Source organism: Sturnus vulgaris, chromosome 3 (assembly GCF_052056855.1).
Source record: "Sturnus vulgaris isolate bStuVul1 chromosome 3, bStuVul1.hap1, whole genome shotgun sequence".
NCBI lineage: Eukaryota > Metazoa > Chordata > Aves > Passeriformes > Sturnidae > Sturnus > Sturnus vulgaris.
The window spans coordinates 108,888,501-108,900,964 of NC_142245.1; the positions used below are offsets into that span (position 1 = coordinate 108,888,501).

The 12,464-nt window shown below is 39.9% G+C and overlaps 1 protein-coding gene across 2 annotated transcripts in view; it reads left to right on the plus strand.

Moving 5' to 3' along the window:
* Positions 1-12,464, plus strand: part of PTCHD4 (patched domain containing 4) — an 85,368-nt gene that overhangs the window by 26,241 nt on the left and 46,663 nt on the right. The gene's annotated exons all lie outside the window — the stretch shown is intronic.

A 12,464-nucleotide genomic window follows, 5' to 3' on the forward strand; every position in this document is an offset into this window, starting at 1 on the left:
AATCCTTCTGTTACTGTTTGGTTCCAAACACTTCCAGTCCATCCATGTGGTTGATGAGTTTGCTGGGAAGTTGCTTTGGAAAGGCAGAGGGAAATGTGCCCAGCTCAGTTATGGAGGCAGTGTTGGTTTGTGCCCTCACATCCAAGTTTGTCAGAATTTTGCCATACCATGAGTTTGAACTGCAAAATCTTAGTGGTGGCAGCCCAGAATTAAACATTTTCATGCTCGATTTCTGATGGCAGAGAGTCTTACCTGTGGTCAGAGCTCTGCATTTTTACAGATAATTTCTTAAGTGCCATTCACGCCTCTAGTCCTCAAGACCAAGTACATTGTTATGGTAAGAGTCCATTAAATATGCAAAGTCACAAGCCAGAGTCAAGGTTTTAAAAAGGGTCTTATACTTTCCTTAAAATCTCAACTTATAAAAATACATTTTCTTATCTTCCCCTAAGAAAACTCCTGTGGGTGTATACATCCCCAATCTCAACCTCCTATTTAATCTAGCCCTAATAATGCATCTGTGTCACTAAACAAAAGGGCTGAGCTGTGTCCTCATCAGTTCTGCTCTCAGAATCTCAGGAGCAGCTGCTTGAGGTGGGAAGAAGTGGAATGGAGGCATTGGTAAAGATTCCAGAAGAGAAAGAGAGGAGTGAGGCAAAAGACCCCAAGGAATTGCATGTTTGGCTCAGCCTCATTAATAGTGATAAACAAGGCTATGCCAAAGCCTCTAATTCAGTCATCTGCATTGTGAAATTGTGGCAATGGCCCCTGATGTGGACTGCCCTGTGCCAGCTCTTCAGATGTTGTGCATGGCTCTGTGGTGTCAGAGGAGCTGATGGAAAGAAAGTTCTGAGATGGGGAAAGGGAAGAAAGCCAGGAGAGAACACGCCAGGTTGTGGTGAGTGGATCCTGACCTGTGTGAGGGGTGTGGGTTTAGGAAACAAAGAATGGAGAAAGGGATGAAGTGAAGAGGGAGTCATCCTTGTTAGCAGATTTTGGCAACCTTTTCCTTGTGTGTTGGGAGGTGCATATCAAAAGAGGGACCAAAAGGCACTGCCTTGCTTGTGCAGCAAGGTGAAATAAAGGTGAAAAAATTCTGAAGTCATGAAAAGCACCTAAATTGTGCATTCCTCTGTTGATGTCTCTTTTTAGATGGTTGGAGAGATGGGTAGCACACTCTCTTTGCTTGGTAGGTCCCAGACTTGTCACTCCCAAAGAGCTCCTCAATTTAAATCTCTGCAGTCCCAGGGTGAGGCACAGGCCAGAGTTTCTGAAAGCAGAGTGCCTCAGTTTCCCACCTTGGTAGACCATGACTTTGTTTGCTGTCTTAGAAAAAGTAACATTTATAACTTTGTGTTGTGTTTTGCTCTGTCATTCTTGTCACAGCCACTGCCAAAAGCAAAAGGAAAGGAAAAAACAACCTCTCTTGAAGTGAGATGTTTGCAAGGATTGTTTTTATAATATTATATTGAATGCAATTCAGGTAGAAAAAGATAGCATTTATGTAACTTCTTCAGAAATTTCATTCAGGAGGCTCAGACTGAATTGAAAATATCATTAGAGAACAGCTTGCAATGCTTGGGTACTGCTGCTTATAAATATTAGGCAACACTTTTACAGTTTAGTGGAGGAAAAAGACAGGCAGAATGACTTACCAAGGTCTAACTGGGTTACATTCTGCAAAGTACCATGTGCCTTTAGTCCCTTAAGGGACACTGCCACCTAATGAGACATTGCTCTGCCCAGAATACAGCCAGGGCCTCACTCACCTGGGCTCTTCCTGGCCAGGGCTCTCTGCTGGACCTGGCTGTCATGGACTGATCTGGCAGAGTAGAAAGAGTGAAGACCCCCGAGACTGTTGATTCTGTGGGTCAATAAATAACCCTGGCCCATGTTGTACCGGTGTCCCTTGCTGCTGGCACAGCAGAAAGCAAACAGCGCATCCAATAATAATTGAGTGAATATAGGAGGAAAAGTGTGCAAGGTGGGGTTTCCCTGAACTACAAATGCCAGATTTGCAAGTCAAACTTTCAAAGTCAAGTTACTTAGATTAAAAAAAATGAAACCAGGCAATAACAGTGACAAAGACCCTGCAAGTACAATGCAGAGTACACAGGCAGCATTAATTCTGGCAGCTCCCAACTTTGGAACACTTCAACCTGACATTTGCAAACCATCCATTTAAAGTACATTTGTTTGGTAAAAAATATGCAGTTTCTTCTAGCATTCACTTTTCAAAGGATTAATTTTAATGGAAATTTTGTGATTTTCTGGGCTTGTCCTTTTCCTTGCAAGGGTGGCAGAATGCTGCCATCTGAATAACAGGAATAACCCTGAATATTTAGATCCACAATTCCTCTTGAAGTGCAGAGCTTCTGTAGGTTTCAGTTGGTGACAGAAGCCTATAGAAAAATGGAATGTTTAATATTTTTCTAAGTTTATACTGAATGACCTCCACCATAATTATTGCTGTAGTCCTGCTGTGAGGGAATGGTCTGCTGGGTTAAAGCACATCTCTGCTGTACTAGGGGGAAGAGCTTTAGCTCAGACTGGATTTTCTTTATCCTTGAAGGTGAAAAATTTCAGTCTTAAGTTAGGCATGAGGGCAGTGGTGGAAAATTCTGCCCTCTCTCCCCCTTCCCAACCACAGTTTTCTCAGCTGCTTTGGAAGAAGTTTTCCCAGTACAGTGTCTGCCACGGTATTTTCAATCATTCAGGAGGAGCTCTTCAGGAAGGTCTTCTGCAAATAATTCTCTGGCTGCCAGGATCTCCTGCAAACGGGAGCAATGGAGGCTGACTTTTAGTTGTTCATACCCCAGATAAATGGATAAATGTTGTGAGTTAATGCAAAGGTGCTTCTTTAGCTTCAGAGCTTCCTTGTTTATTAACTGAATTGGGCCTAAATGTTTTATTTGTCTTTTTTGAGTCAGAATTTAATACCCTGTGTGTGAAATCAGAATTTAATACCCTGTGTGTGAAATCAGAATATGAGACTGGTCTACCTTGCCTTTCTCTTCTGGGACAAAAAAAACTTGCAGCTTCTTCAACAAATTTAACATCAGCAGAGCTGTCATGATTGGCAGTGTTTCAGACAGAGGATAGAGGGTCATATAATTAAGCTTCAGATTTGTTCTAGCCCTGGTTAGATGTTCACATCTGCCTTTTGTGTTTAGATTCATATGCAATTTCAAAGGGGTGTTATGTACGTGACATAATTATAGTTTCCCATGCCTAATCATCACTAATTAATATAACCAGAAGGTTAACTACATAATTGAGATATTATTGCTCCCATGATCTGCTTTTTAATGCACAGGAACCAGACTGATATCATCAGGGAGATAATGATTTAACTCAGCTGAGGTCCTGACTGTGTATTTTTAAATGCAGGTGTACCAATTACATCATTTTACATAGCAATTATTTTTGGCCAGTCCATGAAATACTTCATTATATAGATTAGTGGAAATCTTATGATAAAAAGCCACCTACAATACAATTATAGTGTAATTATGATTCTTGTACTATAAAGGGTACATGTTTCTTAGAAGGCTGGATTCACAGTGGATGTGAGAAATATTTCCTGTCATTTATAAGGCCAGACCATGAAGTCCATAAGATATTTGTGGGATCAGCTGTTTGTGACCAACTCTTCAGAGAGCATTAGTTTCACTGAGTGCCCTACCACACATTGCAGTATTGCTGCCACTCCTGCCAGTGACCACACTGCTGGTAGAGATGTCGTAAAGAGATACAAAAACTTTAAGAACCAATAGCTGCCTGTATCCAGCAGTAGCCCCATGCCTGATGTAAGAGCCTGAGATGGATGACAGAGATTGTACTTTCAGTGCAGATTTTTTCTGTTAAAATTTCCCATTATTCCTTCCTCGGAGTTGTTCAAATGGAAGGAGGAATCAAGGCAGTAACAGACAAGACTCCAGGCAGTTATTAGCATTTCTGATAGAAGCCATCTAACCTCTTTCAGATGGCAGTTGTTGAAATAATGACTGGTGATCACCTTTCAGTAAATTTGAGATGTCACAGTATTATAGTAGCAGCAGAGTCATGGAGAATTGCAGAAAAAAAGTCCGAGTTCAGATGAGAAATTATTTTTTTCAAACCTCAGAAGACAAATATGAGAGCCAAAGTACAGGCTGTCACTAGTTTACCTGAAGTATCACAATATTCTAACCTTTGCTTTAAGCAATGGACTTTCTGATTACAAATGTGGCAGAAACATTTCAAGAGTGACTCAGACTATGGGTTTGTCCTTTTGATGCAGCAGTAAAGCAAATCCCATATGAATCTCATGTTGCACCATCACCTCCTATCTGGATCAGGAGCAAGAGAACAACCCTTTAGAGATGAGACCTCCTGACATAAATCCCCACCCCTCCATGCCTTAGAAATGTGAATCTGTTTAGAATTAACAGCAGTTCATGTCCCCACTCACTCAGCAGATCTTTAAGGGCTTGGAAGTACCTTGTTCTTAATTATAAAATTTCTGTTATTGACTTTTACAGAGGAAAATGGGGGGAAAAAAGACAAAAAACAAAACAAAACAAAAAGTCAACAGAGAAAGAAATAGGAAGATTTAAAATGTTTAAGATTACTTACTTGGATGGGTATCTAACACAAATAATTAATATGAATGGGTTTAGAAATTCTCCATATTTGTATATTTGTAAAGTTGATTTCCCCATAACAAGATGTATTTCCTGACAAGTCAATTTCCTGTTGCAGTAGGTGGGATTTTTTTCATTTCCATAGGAAATAAATTTCACCGAAGAACAATCCTTCCTGAAATTTGAGCAGAAGACTAAAGGCTTTCTGGGATAATCTATGCACTTGTACCATGCAGTCTGGTCCTTTAACAATGTCCTGAAGTGGTGATGGTTAGGACTGGGACTGTCCTCTCCTCAAACACAGCTGGGGGAACATTATCCCTGAGCAATTCCTTTGGGCCTTCTCACACCCAGCAGAAAGGGATGCACAAAACAGCCCAGCCAGCCTCAGTCCAAGCAGCAGGGTTTGCAGCACCCAAAATGGGGGTCCCAAATGTTGCCCTCTTAACTGAGTGACACAACCTCAATTTCCTTTACAGGCAATAGAGAGAAATAGGAAAAGTCCCGAGCTATTTGCAAAATTGCTTAGTAGATGTTTGGGATGAGCTGTGTTAATCTCTGGAAGGTTTTATCCATCTCTGAAAAGGGCGCATTCTTAGATTTTAACACTTGAGGTTTTGTGGTTTTCGGGTGGTAAAATAGGCTCATTCCTAGGCTGGGTTATTTAATGCACTTTTTCTGCGTGTTGATCTCATTTAGGTTGGACATTTAGTTTGGACACAAGAAAGAATTTCTTCACAGAAAGGGTGATTAAATACTGGAACAGGCTGCACAAGGAGGTGGTAGAGTCACCATCCTGGAGGCGTTTAGGGAACAGCTGGATGAGGCACTCAGGTCTACTCCACATGGTGGTGTTGAGTCACAGGCTGGACTCAATAATCTCAGAGGTCTTTTCCAACCTAATTGGCTCTGTGATTCTGTGATTCTGTTATATACATAAGTTCTAAGATGTAGACACATGGATGTCCATACAGCAGATATGCACAGACTGCCTTGAATCCCTTAGCGATGGAATTCTAGCCCTTCTTTTCCTGTAGAGACTCTTCAGAGGTCTCTTATCAACCCAAATGTCATCCTCCAGGGATGGTGGGGCTGCAGGGCTGCAGGTCAGTGGCTCTGAGGCTCAGCACAAGTTGAAGCATTCACCTGTGGGCCACTGCTCAAGCACAGACCATCACTGCCAGATCTGTAATGACAGAGCCAATACAAAATACATTTTCTGTATTTGTTGCTTGAGAAAAAGCAGGTAAAGTCTGGCTTCTTCTGTCTCTAGTTGGAACTCAATTAACCCATTTATCCCAAGAGAAGTCTCCAAATAGTGTTGTCTGTTATTGTTAGTATTATTAAAATATCTTCCTCAGCTCTCCACCTGCAGATAACAGCAATTCAGTTCGGATAGAAAAGGATATTTTCTCTTCAGATGCTTCACACATTTGCCTGAATATCTCTTGCTTTCGTTTTTCAACCTTTTCATGGCAATGCTCATTCCTGCATCTGGATTATTTAAGGTTCTTTATTGGATGCACCTTTTCTGCATGTTGATCTCATTAAAGCAGGAGTTTCATTCCTTGTGCTTAGTATGTATTGATGCACATCACATTTACTTTTGGCTAATTTGGGCTGGAAAGGAGCTGCCTCATGGCAAAAATTATTTAGCTCCATGTATATCATCTTTAATAGGGCACTGACAAATCCAGCCTCAAATAGCACCAATAGCAATTCCACAACCTGCCTCAACAGCTTGATCCAGGGCTTAAAAAGCCATACATTTATAAAGGTATTTCTTAACATTTCCACTTCTGCAGTTTGAACCTATAAACTCCAGGGTCTGCCTGGCTCAATTGTGGAGTGTAATTTTTCACAATATCTATGTATATGCAAATACTTTTATGATATTTTATATGTAGGGCTGTGCTTATTTCAATTTGGATATAATTTCCTGCCAGATCTTTTTCTCATAGACATTTACTATTAGACTATTACTATGAGCTCCATACACACAGGAAGATTGATGGTGAATTCTGGTCTCTGCAGGAGCACGGTGGATCTGCAGGAAAGAGCAGATGTGGGGTAGGCTGAGGATGTGTCCTGTGTTCTTTCATGTGTTGTGGAAATATTCAGTCTTTCCCTGCTGTTTCTTTTGAGCTGGGAAGGAAAGGTGGGCTCTGTTACTCAAGGAAGCACAGAGTGAATGTTCTATGCTCCATCAAGCAGGCTGTCTGCTTGCCTTAGATACTGTGATCCTCTGCAGGGAAATCCAAAATTGTGCCTCTGGGTTTTGGGCAAAAACTAAAGCCAGCAAATGTATTTGTTTTTTCTCTTGGAATATATTTTGTGTAAATCATCCCTGGAATTCACTGTTGTGAGATATGGTTCTGGTTCAAAATTCAGTGTGATGAAGAAAAGGTTGGATTTTTACATAGCTGGCTAAAATAGCTCCATTATTTTGAATAATATTGCAACACTGAACCATAACCATAAGGAAAATGCATAAAAATTAATGACCATGCTAAAAATCTGGATCAAAAATTCGTACAAAGAAATTTAACTTGTGAAGAAATTTTCCCATAGCTGCCTTCTTTTAGTCTGATAATTTTCCCCTAAAGAGTTCGGAAAAGGATACAGAACTCAATAGACCATTTGCCAAATGTTCTAAATCAATATTTATCTGCTATATTCATCTGCAATGTTTAAAACTTTGCATAGAATCAAAGGCTTAAGGAGTCTATTGCAAATAGCAAACAAACTAAAAAGTTTTTACTCAGTACTATATCATCTATATGTCCTTTATGCAACCACTATCTAGTTGAGCTTTTAATAATTCAGTTTTTTCTTTCCATTCCTGATCCTTTTTCACTCCATTTCCTTCCCGTGAAGTGGCTTCTCCTCTCTGGTGGGATACCTGCCTGCAGTGACATCCAACATACAGGACTCTCACTGGCTCGGGGCTCACTGCTCCGTAAGCAGCAACAAATGACAGCAGCAGCCCATGTTATTCATGCCACCATCATGTGCCTCTGTTCCTGGCCTTCAGGGAAAGGTATTCCCAGGTATGACAGCAGACTTCCCATGTGTTAGTCCTGCTGGATGTGTACAAACAGGTCATGTTTCATCCACACTCATCTGATGGTGAGATGAGGTGGGACATGCTATTTTGGATGCCCAAAGTGGCAGGGAGAGCTGCAGCAGCTGAAGATGCAGGCACAGGGCTGAATGGGGTGAAATCCTCAGATCTTTGCAGCTGTGGATCACTAAAAATGCTCTTTAGTTTTTGTTCTGCAAGAGTGAGCACACTGTCCTCACTGTCTTGGCTGGTTTTCAGTGAGGATAATTGCATTTGTCTCTTCCTCCGATTCCCCCTGCTGTGCAGGTCAGATGCAGTGCTGGTGAGCACTGCCTGGCTCCAAGCAATGTGCAGGTGCTGCTCTGGAAAGCAGATACTGGTTTTTACCCAGACGTGGCTGAATTTCACTGGTGAATGCAAAGGCCACATCATGTGGCTCAGCAGTCTCTAAAATCATTCTGAGTTCCCTGAGAACATGTAGCTGTGCCTCAGCATGTTGTCCTTGCATTTTCTTGCAGTCATCCCTGGCATTTCAGCACTAGGAAATTTTTGCTCATACTCTATATTCCTAAAGTCCAAGGAGGAAAATCATTCCTTTACAGCCTGTTATGGCACGTAGACCTGCCCTACCCACATTTCTCAATTTGTATTCAAATGCATATTTGCCCAGGAAATGTTAAATACCATAGCTTTTCCTGGTGTTATGAACTCCATTGCTGTTGCTATCCCACTTTTAAAAAAAATTATTGTGCTAGCATTGCCATGAAACCATTCAGTTCTGTAGCATTTTGCAAACTTTGGAGAAACTCAGAAACCACAGGTACAACCTTCTAGAGGGAGCACTTGCATTGTTTTATAAAAAGGGACCTAATGGCAGATTAGTGCACCTAGTGATACCTTAGAGGGTGGAAAATTCTGTATTTCTTTAAGTTTCTAGCTGATATTTTTGCTGTTACTCTTGAGAAATTATTATCCTGCAGGGAAGACATAGAGTTGCAAGAAGCTGAAGGTGGGGATACTGAGTGCATACTGAGTGCAGAGCAATAAAACCTTCTGTCCTTCTACCATAACTGGAAATCCTTTAACAAAAAAAGCCCTCTGCTAATACAACTTAAACCTCCTAAAACTAGAGTGGGAGACTTGGGAACAAAAAGCCTGTTTGTGCTTAGAGTAGATATCACTGGAAAAGGAAACTGTGCAAAGAACAAACCCATCTAAAGCACGATCTTCTTACAGGAGCAGCTGAAAGAGAAGGCTCCAAAGGACAGATGCTGGCTGCTCTCCTGAGAGCATTATCAGAAAGTGCCTTGTTGGAGCTGTAAAAAGTCAACTTCAAGACACTATTTTTTCCCAATGCGAACTGCTGGGCTCACCTCATCTTCTACCTCAAAAGTAGAATCATAAAATCACAGAATGGTTTGAATTGGAAGGAACCTTACGCATTATCCAGTTCAAATTCCTCTGCCATGGCCGGGGACACCTTCCACTAGACCAGGCTGCTTCAAGCGCCAACCAACCCAGCCTTAACACTTCCAGGGATGGGGCACCCATAGCTTCTCTGGGAACCCTGTGCCAGGGCCTCACCACCCTCACAGGAAAGAATTCCTTTCTACCATCTAATTTAACTCCACCGTCTTTCAGTTTAAAGCCATTTCCCACTGTCCTGTCTCTATATGCCCTTGTCAAAGTCCCTCTCTGAGCAGCTCAGTGCCTTTTGTATTCCTTTATGTGGACTCTCAATGTCTCCCCCATCAGAGCTGAGAAACAGTAAGAACTTTATTGTGCAGTTAGCCTGCTTTTAAATGAATAACCTTGGTAGGATATTGAAGCAAGGAAGGCTTTACTAATCATAGATGGAGATGTTCTAACACTTTCATAGGTTATTTGGAGTCAGACAATGCAGTTAATGATGCAAGTTTCAAAAGATCTCTCTTAGGTGGATTTTGACCTCTAATATACTGATTCTTTCCCTGAAGGGAAAGTAATAGAATCCATTTACAGACTATTAAAAAAAAATAAAAAGGTGTAGAAATTTATGGTGATTTTAAAATTGGTCAAGAGGTGTTAAAGTAATTGGTGGTCAAGGACGGACAAACAAGACCAAATGCATAAACTGGGCAAAATAAGGTAAAAATGTCAATAATTTTTTTTTTTTTTAAGTAAAAGACTGCATATGTGGTTCAATTTCACAGCAATGAAATTGATAACCACTTGGGAGTTCTGTTCATAAGCTGAAAAAGACACTTGTCAGCTCTTATATTTCTAAAACATTGTCAGTGCTCTGGGAGACCTTTCCTTGTCTTTTGTGACCTCTTTTACCAGACCCTGTCACATTTGCATTCCACTTCCCTAGGACCTGCCACTGTATTGCCAAATGCACAGCAAATAATGCATTCCTTAGGAAATGTTATATTTTAGCTACTGAGAAACTCTCCATGGACTTCATTCAAAGTTTATTTGGAAAGAGGAACATACTTTTAATTTCTTCACTCAGTGACACAAATATCACTTTCAGTATCTTTTCCTGGAGCACATTGCAAGGTTTTTAATTCCCAGGGAGGATTGCTTTACCTGACATGAGTAAGGAAAAGCAAAAGCATCTTGGAAATGGTTGAAAAATAAAGACAGATTTCAACCTGCAGATCAGGTTCTTTCACTTTTCCCTTGACAGTGTGTGGAACTGTGAACTGATCCCTATTACCTTAAATAGGCAAATGGAGTACACTGCTCTTATTGGAAATCCTTCAGCCCTCAGGTACTCCTCGAAAGAGGTGCCTTCCAATCTTCCATGAGCTTTTTCCACTATCTCCTCTGAATTAATTCAAGTACCTTAAAGTTTTCAACTGAAATATCACCAAGTTCCAGCAAAATTAGACTGTTATTTCTTACACATTTCATGGAAAGGAAATGGTCAAGAATTATGTCAGTAGTTCATGAGTAGGAAATCTTTCATTTGCTGAGGAAAAAAAAAAGTGATAACTTTCTAGTTTTCATAATTTTCAAATTATTTACTTTCCAATCTAAAACCTCATTTTACTTTTCCTCTGGAGGAAAAAAAAGAAACTGAGGAAAAAGGACAAGAAAGAAAACAGTGTGAGGAAATAAATAAAGGGAAACATTCAGTAGTTACTTTCACTTTTTAAATTGTAAACGCAAAAGAAAGTTACATTTTGTTAGATAAAAGATTTAAGTTCCAACACCTTTATTTTCAAAAGATTTCATGTAACATATGATGGCAACAGATGTTTCAACACCATAAATCAAGCATCTATCTAAAAAAAAAAAAAAAAATCAGTATATTTGATGCCATAAAATGATTTTTAAATGTGCATGATTTTATGGAAAATATGTCTTATTAGATAAACCTGATTTTTAAAAGTTAATCTCCATGCTTACAGGAGAAAAGAAACCATGCTGGTATAGTCTATTTAAATAATGGCAATTTGATTCACTCTTGCACAACATTTTGATACATACACGTATTTGTACTACTTTAAATCATTGCAGTTTATATTAAATACAATAATGAAATATTAAATCATAAATGTACGCTCTTCCTGCTGGAGAGACATAAATAACTGGGGAAAAAAATCTTCTATGGTATTCAACACCTTTCTCCATGTCCTGTAATGAAAAAGAAATCAATAGTAGTAAACTTCTTGGATAATGCAAGGTTTGGCAGATAAAAAATAACGAAAATGCAGCCGAAGCACATCGTTAAGCAGCTCATTTTGTCAACATGTGCTCCATCACAGTTAAGTGCTGGATTATGCATCTAGAAACAAAGAATGTATTCACATTTGCAAGATGAGCAATTGCATCCCCAGAACAAAAAACAATGAGATCACAGTAGATAATGCAATGAATATGAATTCCCAGTGTGCTGCTGCTGCTAACACGGGAGGAGGAAATGGGAAAAGCCTGTTAGGGGAAGAATGGGAAGGTGACATCAGTTAGCAGAACAACTTTAGGAAGGTGTTGGTTGGCATATTGGGTGGACTCACCCAATAAAATGCAGATGTCCATCATGTATGCAGCATCTCTGTGGCACTGCTGAGCCATTCCTAGAGTACGTTTCAAAACAGACTGGAAAACTGGAGTCCACTGGGAGGAATGGGGTGTTCATGTAGCACTCAACAGCTGTGCAGGGCAGGTGGAGATGGCATAACAGGACCCCCATGTCTGGAATTTGCAGGAAAAGCACTTGATACAAGAATAAAACACAATTCTTTTACATAGAAAGCAATTCATCACTGGGACCATTCTTCAGGGCTTGATGGACCCTATGATTAAAAAAATTAAGACTAAGACTGCATTTTGTAGTGTTCAGGTTAGACCTCAGAATTGTGATTTTGATGCAGAAACGAATGGTTGCAGTGATTTGGCATATCATGGAAATAGTTTTCCCTAATCTCAAAACTCATGGAGTTTCAGTTACAGAAAAACATAGATTTTGTCTTCTGTCTGTGTAACAAATCAGATTTGCTTATGCTGAACCTAAATTTTCAGCTTCTCAGCTTTATCACACTATTTCTATTTTGTGCCAGCCTTTAGGGAACTTTGGATAATTGTCTTTACTCACCAGACTCCTACAAATATTCTTTCAGAATAATCTTATGCTCATATCTCTGTTGCATATCTATTCTTTTGCAAGACTGATAATAAAAACCACTCTGCTATTTAATGGTATTTTGTAAGACTGTCACATTACAACCAAAATCCAAATTAACTTCCAAAACCTTTCTTCTTAGAAAACTTTGATAAGTGCACAAGGT